At 41.3% G+C, this 12,416-nt stretch overlaps 1 protein-coding gene across 4 annotated transcripts in view; it reads left to right on the forward strand.

The window, feature by feature from the left end:
• The window catches only part of EPN2 (epsin 2), a 67,812-nt gene that overhangs the window by 19,739 nt on the left and 35,657 nt on the right, over positions 1–12,416 (forward strand). The gene's annotated exons all lie outside the window — the stretch shown is intronic.

Here is a 12,416-nt window from a genome sequence, read left to right on the forward strand (position 1 = left end):
GTCCGGCACTCAAGACTCAATAAGTCTGAGTTTTTTTATTGAGTCTTAAATGTTTGTTTGATCTAACAATGGACAGAGCAGAACTCAGGGCCTGATTCAGACCCGGGCGCTAAGCTGCGAACGCACGCTATGGGCGATAATCGCATGTTTGCACATGCGTCAATATGCGCATGCGTGAGTCACTCACTGTGCTCAGGAATTGTGCGTTCGTAGTACACAGACTGGACGCTAATTTGAGTGACAGATAGCGCCGTTTGTGGGTGGTAACAGCGGAAGGTGCTTGTGAACGGGGGAGTGGTGCTGCGAACGCAGGCGTGTCTGGGCGTCTAAACGGCGTTTTATGAGTGTGCATAATTAGCATGGAAGCGTCATTGTAGACGTCACCTGGTTGTATGTCAGCCTGCAGTGATCGCAGCGCTTGCGGTGGGGTAGGGTCTACCTCAAGCGCTGCGTGCAGCTCCGATGGCTCTCGATGTTACTGATTAATCACACACTTCCTGGAGATGATGTGTGTTAAGAAAGAAAGGTGGGCGTCTTTATACCGGCGTGCGTTCGCTCTGCCGTCGCTCTCTGAGACATAGAGGGCGTCCTTACACCAGACAGTGCGATTGCGGCATTTGCATACCCAGCCCTTTTGGCTGCGTGAGAGCGCAGCTAGCCGTCCGGGTCTGAATCGAGCCCTCAGTGCTTTTTAAAAAAAAAAAAAAAAAAAAAAAAGCTAATTAATCCCTATAGCTGCACACACACATGAAGATTTTCTGTCCAACCATCCAACTAGTTGATTGGTTGGAATGAAAATCTGGTAAGGTATGAAAGTAAATGACAATCAGCAATTTGCTCCCAAACACCGGAAAATGGACGAAAACTGTTGTTTGAACAAATTGTTTAGATCAAACATTTAACAAACTTGTCTGACGACCATTTCCATCTGTTTTCTGGCATTTAGGAGCAAATTGCTGATGATCAGTTACTCCCATACGTTACCAGATTTTCATTCCAACCAATCAACTAGTTGGATGGTTGGACAGAAAATCTTTACTTGTGTATGCAGCATTAGATGGGGATTAGGTCAGTGGTTCCCAAACTCGGTCCTCAAGTCACCCTAACAGTCTATGTTTTAAGGATATCCATGTTTAAGCACAGGTGACATAATTAGTACGTTAGTAAATTTGATTAAACCATCTGTGCACAATCATGGGAATTCTTAAAACCTGGACTGCTGCAGAGCCTTGAGGAAACCCTGATCTAGGCTGTTTGGTACAACACATGGAAAGTGGTAGTTAAACAGGACACAGCTCAGCCATGCGACTGACCACCCAAATGCATGCTCCCTAAGATTTTTAGCACCAGTTGTTAGGACTGGTAATGACTGTGCGAGTGTACAAAACCCAAACGAAAATCCGAATTTATACCATACATGCCTACTCTCCCGGGAACTACGGGAGGCTTCCGGCTTTTTGGGTAACCCCCTGCAACCCCGGAAGAGTAGGCACCTCTCCCGCATTCTGCTCACATTCTAGTGAAGTGGGCAGAACTGGAGGAATTTTTCTGACGATCGGTGTTCGGGCGAGTAGCCGGGCGGAGCTTAATGACGCAATTCTACAAGAATTATGTCATTTGGCCCCGCCCCATAGTTAAATATGCAGTATTCACGGTAATTTACTGTGAGGGGTGGGTCTTAGTGAAGTGACCAATCTGGCCCCGCCCCCCCCCATCACCGCCCACCTGTTTCTAAAGTAGGCAAGTAGGATTTATACGTGAATAACATTGTCTTGGTGTAGCTGAAAAATTAGTTGGCCTTATATTTCCTGAGCTTGTTGCAAATTGTAGCTGTATTGTCTGTGGCAGATGTTCCCAAACTCATGCTTGAGCACAGGTGACTTAATTAGTACCTCAGTCAATTTGATTTCACCATCTGGGCTCAAGCCTGCATATCCTCAAAATCCAGATCGTAATGGCGGAGTTGGGAACCTCTGGTCTAATGGCTACATGTAAGATACAGCTTCTGTATCAGAAGCCACATGTGTTCTGTGGCCTCCTGTGACTTTGAACAATGATTATACATAAACACACTGATCATGTATCCTGCCCACCGGCACGAGACCATAGGCAGCAGATAGCAAATACACGTTATGTCAGGCTTGTGTCACACGGGCGGCTTACAAGGAGAATTAGTGCTGCGCCAGAGCTCCTTTAAGAGCCGCAAAACTGCATCAGAAATGCTCTTTTGTATTGTCACATGCCTACAATTTGTGCTGATACTCCTATTTCCCGAGGATGCGCATGAAGTTGCGTGCTAAGATGGCGTCTGTGTTCATTTGAAATATGTTATATCTCAACATGGAATTAATAAAATTAAGTTTACAACAGTCATTTTGTGCTGTCTTATAGGTGGGTAAAACAATCAACCGTTTGGCTGCAACCTACCCCTTTTTTTTATAATATAATTCTTTCAATAATAGCCATGACCTTTTGTGAGATCACAGACCCCCTGTCATGGGTCCCCCACCCACATGAGCACATCTGTAATGCTATTATAACTACTTCAATGTGAATTTTCTACTAATATGTAAGGCCTGGCAATTTCATCAATACATGCGGAGGTTGCAAACTCGCAGTAAAATCTTTCCCTTCAGTTTAAGTTTAAACCCAATCAGAATTTCTATGCAATGCTCTATATCTGACTCCTATCTGCTGCACACAGCTTTCCATGGTGAGTATTCCCCAAGCAATAGCAGCTTTATTGCACACCAAGGGAATTACCTGACAGAAGCTGGAGGAGGAGAGCTACAATATTATAATAATAATACCTTGTGTAATCCCTATTTTTGCTCATATTGAGGCCCACTTTGCACCAACCGGTTGCAGTTTTGCATTCATACAATATTTCATAGGCCAACATAATAAAAAACATTGAAAGCAAAAAAGTAAGACTAGAGAGGAAGCGGTTTGGTTTTACTCGGGTATGTTCAGATTTTAAAAATGGCATCATATTGGCTATCTGTCTCATGTGTTTTGGATAGCCAATAAATTAAATCCAAACTAATCTGAACTTGTGCTAATTTGGTTAAAAGAACCGTGTCAAAACCGAACTGCTCATCTCTAAGTGAGACATAATGAAGGAGCTTGTCAGGCTCTGATTGGCTGTATTTTATCGGCAGGATAAAATAGGATGGGTATGAAATACCGGCGGTGGTGCCTAACTCTAACCCCCCCTCCCCCACCCTAAACCGAAGCCTCCCGGGGGGGTAGGGGGGAAGGGCTAGCCCTAACCTCCCCCCGATGGTGCCTAACCCTAACCCCTCATCCTTGCAGCGTGACCCTAACCCTCCCCGGGGGATGCCTAACTCTAAGTCCCCCCCAGGGTGGCTAAACCTAACCTCCCCCCCTGCAGCTAAAACTCATCTGGCTCCGGCATCTTATGATCGGGATGCCGGCTGTTGGAACTCCTGATCCCTAAGGGGGTTACAGCGTCGGCAATTTGCCGGGCAGCATGATTCCGGTGTCGGTTTATCGACTGCTAGCATCCACTCCGCCAGCAAAGTAACTACATCCCGATAAAACAGCTCCTGACTGGCTATTAACTAACCAAACAATTTGATTTTAAATCATCTGGGGAGCTTATATATGTGGGTATTTGTTTTGTTTTTTTACAATCCTTTTGGACTACTTTTAATCAAGCCAGGAAGGAGATAACAAGTAAGTATTAAGTTGGGTAATTATTATTATTACTATTATTACGTGGGTTTTTTCTGCGTGCCATGTTTTTTTATTTTCACAAAAATAGGGGCACTACTTTTTTTATTTTATGAATATTTTGGCGCTGTTTTATGTTTTAGTTATTTTATTTTATGGGGCACTATTTATAAGCAAGGGAGAAAAATTATATTATTCCTTTAAATAAGGGACACTATTTTATTTTATCTTATTTTAAAGAGGGCACTACTTTATTATATATTCTGTTATAAGACCACACAAAAAAAATGTAAAAAAAAAATAATATATATATATATATATATATAAATAAATTATAAGAGATTACACTATGTATTATACCCTGGACTGAGGATGTCAACATGTTGCCTGTCGACAGTTTGAACCATGACGATATTCAATTGTCTACATTTTGAATGTCGACTTGGTTACTGTCGACTCTCTGACCTGATAACCCATGGTGGGTGGAATGCTGAACAGAGTGCTATCTCTAGGTAATGGGAGCTACCCCCATTTTTTATTTTTTTTTAATTTTTAGTGGGTTTTGAATTAATTGTTGGCAATTTGGATTTCACGTTCCAAATAGCTGGCAATTAAATCCGGCATTTTAAAAGTCAGACAGCTCAATACAAAATCTGCAGGGTATTACAATTTCTGTGATGATACGCAATGGACACTTAAAAAGTATAACTTTTTTAAGATGAAACATCTCTGAATAACACGACTTATGAATAACACAAAACATATGAAGACCGACATAGAATAAATGAAAGGCAGGAAGCCATTTCCATATATTTACATCTATGTTTGTTGTTGCAAATTCTTCGGATGCTGGAACTTAAGAACGGCCTGGAATTGGCAGAGAAAAAATGCACATTATGGCCTGGGGACGTTTGTATAAAGTATATTTGACTCCCAACACCTCAGAGATAAGGTCAGCTCAATCTTCACTCACTCAGGGTAGAGATAAAGTGGAGAAGTTGTCCATAGCAACCAGCTACTGTCATTTTATATAACGATTGTACCCCATATCGTCACCTCCCCGTTCGGCCAGATTGGACAATGGCCCTGTCACTCGCGCCATGTGGCAGATTCAGCCAATGAAGGATAAAGCTTCTCACTCCATCTAATTAATATGTAAATAGCTGCTCACATCTCACAGCGAGAAGCCTCACAAAGACATGTACATCCAAAGTCCGTTATTTGCCTGATACTTTTTGCCCTTGTGTTTTGATAGGGAAATAACTTTAAACCTATGCAGTGTTTAATGCTGTGTCCAAAGCAGACGTAAAAGGGTATTCTGTATTGGTAATAAGTTGGTGACATTCAATATAAGGAACGTTTATTACTGTACTTATGGACTCCCTCAGGTGTCAGAGTTTTGCCTTTGGAACTGTCCCTGTTTTTCCCTATTGGCCATCTGCAGGGCACATTGTGCTTCTGTCTGAGGGGTCTATTTACTAAGCAGTGCTAAGAGACAGAGTGAAGAGTGATAAGGTACCAGCCAATCAGCTCCCAACTGTCATTTTTCCAACACAGCCTGTGAGATGGCAGTTGGGAGCCGATTGAAAAGTGATAAGGTACCAGCCAATCAGCTCCCAACTGTCATTTTTCAAACACAGCCTGTGAGATGGCAGTTGGGAGCCGATTGAAAAGTGATAAGGTACCAGCCAATCAGCTCCCAACTGTCATTTTTCAAACACAGCCTGTGAGATGGCAGTTGGGAGCCGATTGAAAAGTGATAAGGTACCAGCCAATCAGCTCCCAACTGTCTTTTTTCAAACGCAGCCTGTGAGATGGCAGTTGGGAGCCGATTGAAAAGTGATAAGGTACCAGCCAATCAGCTCCCAACTGTCATCTCACAGGCTGTTTTTGAAAAATGATAGTTGGGAGCTGATTGGCTGGCACCTTATCACTTTTCAATCTGTCTCCTAACACTGCTTAGTAACTAGACTCCTGAATGTGAGTAGCAACAGCCTGTATTATCAGGACTGAATAACTCAGGAACCCTCCTCTTCTTACTGATAATAACATGATGATTTTTGCACCCTTTCCCTTACATGTTTATCCAATTCCATTGCATCTGGGCCAAGTGGTTGTTGTCATTTTGTAAGTTTAGATTGGTGCAGAGGAATGTGACACTCGTCAGGACCGGTGGCCAGATATAAACCTGTAGGCGGCAGTAAAAAGCCGACATGGCTGAGAGCAGTGTGGGGAAACAGACAAATATTTGGGTGATTTAAACATAACCGTATAATTTGGTAAAAATAAAAACAAGAAAAGCGCAAAATAGTGCAGTGTGTACAGTAAAATCCCAATGGGAGCTATTCAATTCACTGCGCTGTTTGCTTAGTCGCTAAGCGATTAAGTAGGAGAATGCCGGTACTCGTGACTTTACCTGGGTGTTGAGACGTGAGAACCGGCATTCTCCGACTAAAGTGTTGGTCATCGCCGCACTAAGCATTAAAACAGCCGCGCAGCCAACAGTTTAGTCGGATTTCTCCTCGCATCCCCAGGGGGGTGCAAGAAGAAATCCTTAAGTTTGACAATGGCGCTGTGAATTGAATAGCCCCGGGGGCTCCCTCCCGAGGCTATTCAGCATTGCGCTGAATTGAATCACCCCCAATAGGTGTATTTAATGTGCTTAAATCATTATCTGGAGTCCCTCTCTTCTTTTTCATTAATGGAATTTTACGGACCCTTGTAGGAAGGACTTTTCATATCACACCCTTTATGTTGACATTAATTATGTTGACAACATATGCCGACGGAATGGTCTATTTACTAAACCTTGGATGTAGATAAAGTGAACGGAGATAAAGTCCCAGCTAATTAGCTCCTAACTGCCAGGCTGTGTTTTAAAAAATGACAGTGAGGAGCTGATTCATTGGGACTTTATCTCATTGCGTATGATAAAAGATGCCAATCAGCTCCCAACTGCCATTTTTCAAACAGATGACAGTTGGGAGCTGATTAGCTGGAACACCTTTGTCATACGCGTTATATCACTCTTAGGCCCGTATTCAATTACAGATGAAAAGTCGGCAAAGTTTTTCGCTTCTCCGACTTTCCGTCTCATTCGCCTGTTTCATAGTAGAAATCGTTGCGTGCGCGTCCTCTCTTTTTGCCTTATTCAATTCCAAAACAGGCGCAAAATGGAAAGCGGCCAATGTGGAACAGGTGGAAAGTACTGAAAGAATTGGGGAAATCAGTCTGTACCCCAGAAAATGTTGCACTAACATAGAAAATCAAAATAGATGTGTACTAATAGCCCTAATAAAACTATTTTGGGTACTTAAGTTGTGTAAGTAGCTTGCTATTAGCACCTTTGGAGAAGAGGTGAAGAATAGCATTTAGCAGTATTTTTTGTGTGAAAATAAGTAGTCCAGTCAAATTTCGGGTACTTGAAAATGGGTGCTAGCATATTTTTATGTCTCTAAAGTGAACTTCGAAAAAAAACGGGAAAAATCCACCTGCTGCATGCACCTACAATCCCAAAAACACCCTCCTCATCCTTGCAGTCTCCCAACAAGCCAATTTCGATAGTTTTTATACTTGTCCCCCCACTTTTTACTTTTTTTGGCGTAAAAATTATTATTCTTTTTTTTTTGGGTGTTCTTAGTTTTTTTGTTGTTATTTTTTTGGCTGATTTGTCCTTTGGGGGCTGTTCCAATGGTTCTGAATCATTTCCCCACATTTGCACCCCAAAATAAAGACTTTGCACTTTTTTTCACCTGCTATTCATTGGAGAAACTTTTTCGCCTATTACAATGCGTTGAGTTTCCGCTTAGGCGAAAAAGTCCTGGAATTGAATTAGGAGATAAGTCGAGAATAGGCGAAAAACGGCAATAGGCGAAACGTTTTGCCGATTGCGGCTTTTCGCATCTAATTGAATCCAGCTCTTAATCCTATATAGTACTTACAGAGTATATCGTAAAGTGGGAAGACAGAGATTTATTTCTTTCACTTTGTTTCACAATCACCATCCACCAATCTTAAATAATTCAGAGATTTCTTAAGTCCCATTCAATATCAGAAAAAAAATCACATATCCCTTCATATAACTATTTTCTTCCAGAGATATTTTGTATTTTGTATAAAACAAAAATGATAGTCTCTCTGTACTCAAATTGTTTCAGTAGCAAAAGTATCCAATCTTTTGTCTCTTTTCCAAACTCCATATATAGGCACACACTTTGCAAGGCAGTCAAGTATGCATAAAGGATAAAAAAGCTTCTTTATTTACTAAAACGATCCAAACAAATACATTGCTCCTGTGCCTCCGAGCCTACACCAGCAATATAAAGCAAAAACAACCAGGGAGCTCACCAGACCTTTGGAGACCAACTGTTATGCTGTTCACACGGCTGTGTTGCAGGAGTAGGTCTCGGGTGACAGATTCAAATCCAATACATAAGTTTATAGCTGCATACACACACAACAATTTTGTTACCAACGATTTTATGAACGATTTTCTGTCAGATTATTGGAGCGTACACACGGTCAGATTTGTCAGACTTGTCAGATTTGTCAGATAAACGATTGAACGATTAAACGATCTGAACGATTTGGACGATTTGACCAAAGTTTTGAACGATTTGAACGATTGAACGATTTTTAACTGCATTAAAATGAATGGAATCGTCCAAGTCTGACTGCAAACCCATCAGATGTCAGATAACGTTATCTGACAAACGGGAACGCGCATCGTTGATCGTCCATCGTTCAGGCATGTCAGATATGAACGATTTTTCATCAGATATGAACGACTGAACGATTTTTAAATCGTTATCGTCCATATCTGAAGAAAAAATCTGATCGTGTGTATGCACCGTAAGTCAGATTTTTTAAAGTGTAATGAACGATTTTTTTTGAACTACAAACCATTTTTACATATTCCCTTAATGAAAATTGTTCAGTTGGTCAGTTTGACTGAACTACAAACGTGAACGTGCATGATCGATAATCGTTCATCGCTTGACTCAGAAAGTGAACGATTTTTTTTCAAACGATTATCGTTAAATTATATCGTTTAACGATAATCGTTCAAAAAATCGTTGTGTGTATATGCAGCTAAGTTTATGTATTGGATTTGAATCCGGCACCAGAGACCTACTCCTGAGGTGGTAACAAAAAAGATTGGATACTTTTGCTACTGAAACAATTTGAGTACAGAGAGACTATCATTTTTGTTTTATACAAGATACAAAATATCTCTGGAAGAAAATAGTTATATGAAGGGATATGTGATTTTTTTTTTTATATTGAATGGGACATAAGAAATCTTTGAATTATTTAAGATTGGTGGATGATGATTGTGAAACATAGTGAGAGAAATAAATCTCTGTCTTCCTACTTTACGAAATTCTCTCTGGACTATATGGGATTTAGGGGCCTATGGGGTCTATTTACTAAGCAGTGTTAGGAGAATTGAAAAGTGAAGAGTGAAAAGTGAAAAGGTGCCAGCCAACCAGCTCCTAACTCCCATCTCAGCTGATTGGCTGGCACCGTATCACTTTCTTATCACTTTTCACTCTTCACTTTTCACTTCTCCTAACACTGCTTAGTAAATAGACCCCTAAGTATCAAAGCTGGGGGAAAGATAAAATTGTAACAAATAAATCACCAACCAGTCAGCTCCTAACTATCATTTTTTTAATGCAGCCTGCAAAATGTAAATTGGAAGCTGATTGGTTAGTACTTTATCTCTCTCCCAGCGTTGTTACAGAGGCTCCTATGTATCAAAGCTTGATGAGAGATAAAATTGTGAGATATAAATCACCAACCAATCAGCTTCTAACTTACATTTTATAGGCTGAGTTTGAAAAATGACAGTTAGGAGCTGATTGGTTAATACTATTTCTCTCACAATTTTATTTCTCATCGAGCTTTGATACATTGGGCCTGATTCAGAGCCGGACACAATTAGCGCTCGCTCATCCTGAAAATAGGGGTGGCTATTCAAATGAACCGTTCACTCTTTGCGGTCTGTTCACGCCTCTAGGTCTGAACGAGCGAACAAAACTTGCGGTCGTTTTTTGGATCAATACGCCCCCTGGCTGCTCGCATCCTATTTCATGTCCGCTATTTATTAGATTAATCGAGTACATCGCCCAGGGTATGAACTGCTCGCTATTCTTGTGGTTGGTTTTTGCTACCACAATTTTGCGAGCAGTTCTGGCTATAAAATAACCCAGTGACGTGGTCAATGACGCTGCTGTTTTAATTATGCACACCCATAAAATGCCCGTTTTGACCTTTAAGCACGCCTGCGTTCGGATCTCCACTCCCAGTTTTCAAGCACCTTCCCCTGTTACCACCCACATACGCCTCATTCTGTCACTCAAATTATCAGGCATTCGCTATTTTGCGAGCACATGAATTTCGACCGCAGTGACTGGTTCGCGCATGCGTATAACGATCCGTACGTACGCGCAGTTGGGCAAACATCGCTCGGAGCGAACGAGCGGCCGCTTACGAGCGACTCTGAATCAGGCCCTATGGCCCCTAAGAACATTAATAGCAGTGATGTTAACATTCACACAGTTTTCTTTTCATATGCATGTTTGGAGCAGTAGGTTGAACTGCTCATTTGTGAGAAACAGCGGCAGCTTGGAAGCACTAGGGCACCTATGTACTAAAGCTTGATGAGAGATAAAATTGTGAGAGAAAAAGTATTAACCAATCAGCTCCTATCTGTCATTTTTCAAACACAGCTTGTAAAATGTAAGTTAGAAGCTGATTGGTTAGTGCTTTATCTCTCACAATTTTCTCTCTCTCTCTCTCTCTCTCTCTCTCTCTCTCTCTCTCTCTCTCTCTTTATCTCTCTCTCTCTCTCTCTCTCTCCAGTCTTTGATACATAGGCCCCATTTAATTAGAGTTTTTCTATTTGGCAGTTTGAGTTATATCACTCGTTGTGAATGATAAAACCTGTTGATAAATAAGGCCGTTAAGGGCCTATAGTCATCTCTTAAGTATTGAAAAGATCTTCCCACTGTGCTAAGCAAAAGCCTGATGTGGCATCATCACGCTGGCTTCCGTCCGCCACTTCTAGGTTGCCCCATGTCAGGGCGGTTGCGGGACTCTATCAGAAGTTCCGTAGATCACCCGCTATTTCGAATGTCGGCTACTATAGTATGCTTACATACGTACCAGAGAACGCAGTGCAGGGTATATAGTATATACTAAGCGCCATTGGCCTCGCCATTGGCATAAAGACGCAGGCGCAACCGTGGCTGTGTCTGAATCAGTCGCTAAGTACAGTTTTATGTTACCCTTTATATGCTGTATTCAATTAGCGGCAAAAAAGGCAGTTTTTTTTCGCCATTGGCGAAAACGGCCGTTTTTCGACAAAAACACGGCGATATTTTCGCCAAGAACTGGAGATAAGTTTTCTCCATCCCAGACCAGGCGAAAAAAAATGCAAAATCCCTATTTTTGGCTAAAAATGTGGGGATTTCTTTCAGAACCCTTTGGACACCCCCCCTAATAATAAATTATCCCCCCAAAATTTCTTAAGTTGCGCACTTTGGCGAAAAACGACCGCGCAATTTTGGGGAAAAAAAATAAAACCCGTTGAAAATGATACAAAGCAATTTTTTTCCGGGAAATTACTGTCCCACGTAAATTGAGGGTACATTAAAATGCGTGCAAGTATATTTTCGTGTCGTAAAAATGCATTTTTAAAAACCATAAAAAGCCGCCTGCTGCGACCGCGTGCGATGTTTGAAACACTTCACACATCCATTCCGCCCCGCGAAAATTCAGACCCAATACATTAAAACCATTTTCAACTTTTTCTTTTCACCCAAAATTGCGTGGTCGTTTTTCGCCAAAATGTGCAACTTACAAATATTTTTGGGAATAATTTATTATTAGGGGGGGGGGGGGTGTCCAAAGGGTTCTGAAGGAAATCCCCACATTTTTGGCCAAAAATAGGGATTTTGCATTTTTTTTCCGCCTGGTCTGGAATGGAGAAAACTTATCTCCAGTTGTTGGCGAAAATATCGCAGTTTTTTGGTGGAAAACGTCCGTTTTTTCGCCGCTAATTGAATACGACCATATGCTGGCTATGAGCTAATTTATGTCATTGTGTCTGCTCAGCTCTTTACCGTCTCACTGCAGCCTCCGACCCAGCCCCCACATGTCACACGTATCCCTTACGATTACTCCACACCCCAAGCTATCGTATTGTCAGGGCATTATCTCACCTCCCAATACACTGACAGGGTAGATCTGGGAGGAAATAAAAGGATTATGGCAAAATCGGCAAACAGATTTACTGGCAGCATCATACAACAAGATAAAAACATGAAGCATGAACCATATGAGACACTCATCCATTAATATTTGATTGGACAAATCAGTGGGGAAAATAAGGCCAGAGACCCTTTAAATAAGTAATAATAGCGGCAGCGCTTTAATGGCTGAAATTTGAACATGACGATAAGTGAGATGTTAGTAGTATGTGATTGGTTAGCTGCGGCAACGTCCTTTAAACTTGTGAATACTACATGGAAACTAATACATTGAAGTGCTGTATTTCATCCATAAGGAAGCAGAAGCATCGATAACAATATTATCTTTCACTGAGGGAAACAAATAAAGATATAATGCATGAATAAAGTTGGGGTATTTTTATAAACAATATTGGGTGTAGATATCCTTTAAACATACATGGGACGCACCCAGATTTATCCTGC

The sequence above is a fragment of the Taudactylus pleione genome, unplaced genomic scaffold (genome assembly GCF_031769625.1).
Source record: "Taudactylus pleione unplaced genomic scaffold, aTauple2 ptg000061l, whole genome shotgun sequence".
Taxonomy (NCBI): Eukaryota; Metazoa; Chordata; class Amphibia; order Anura; family Myobatrachidae; genus Taudactylus; species Taudactylus pleione.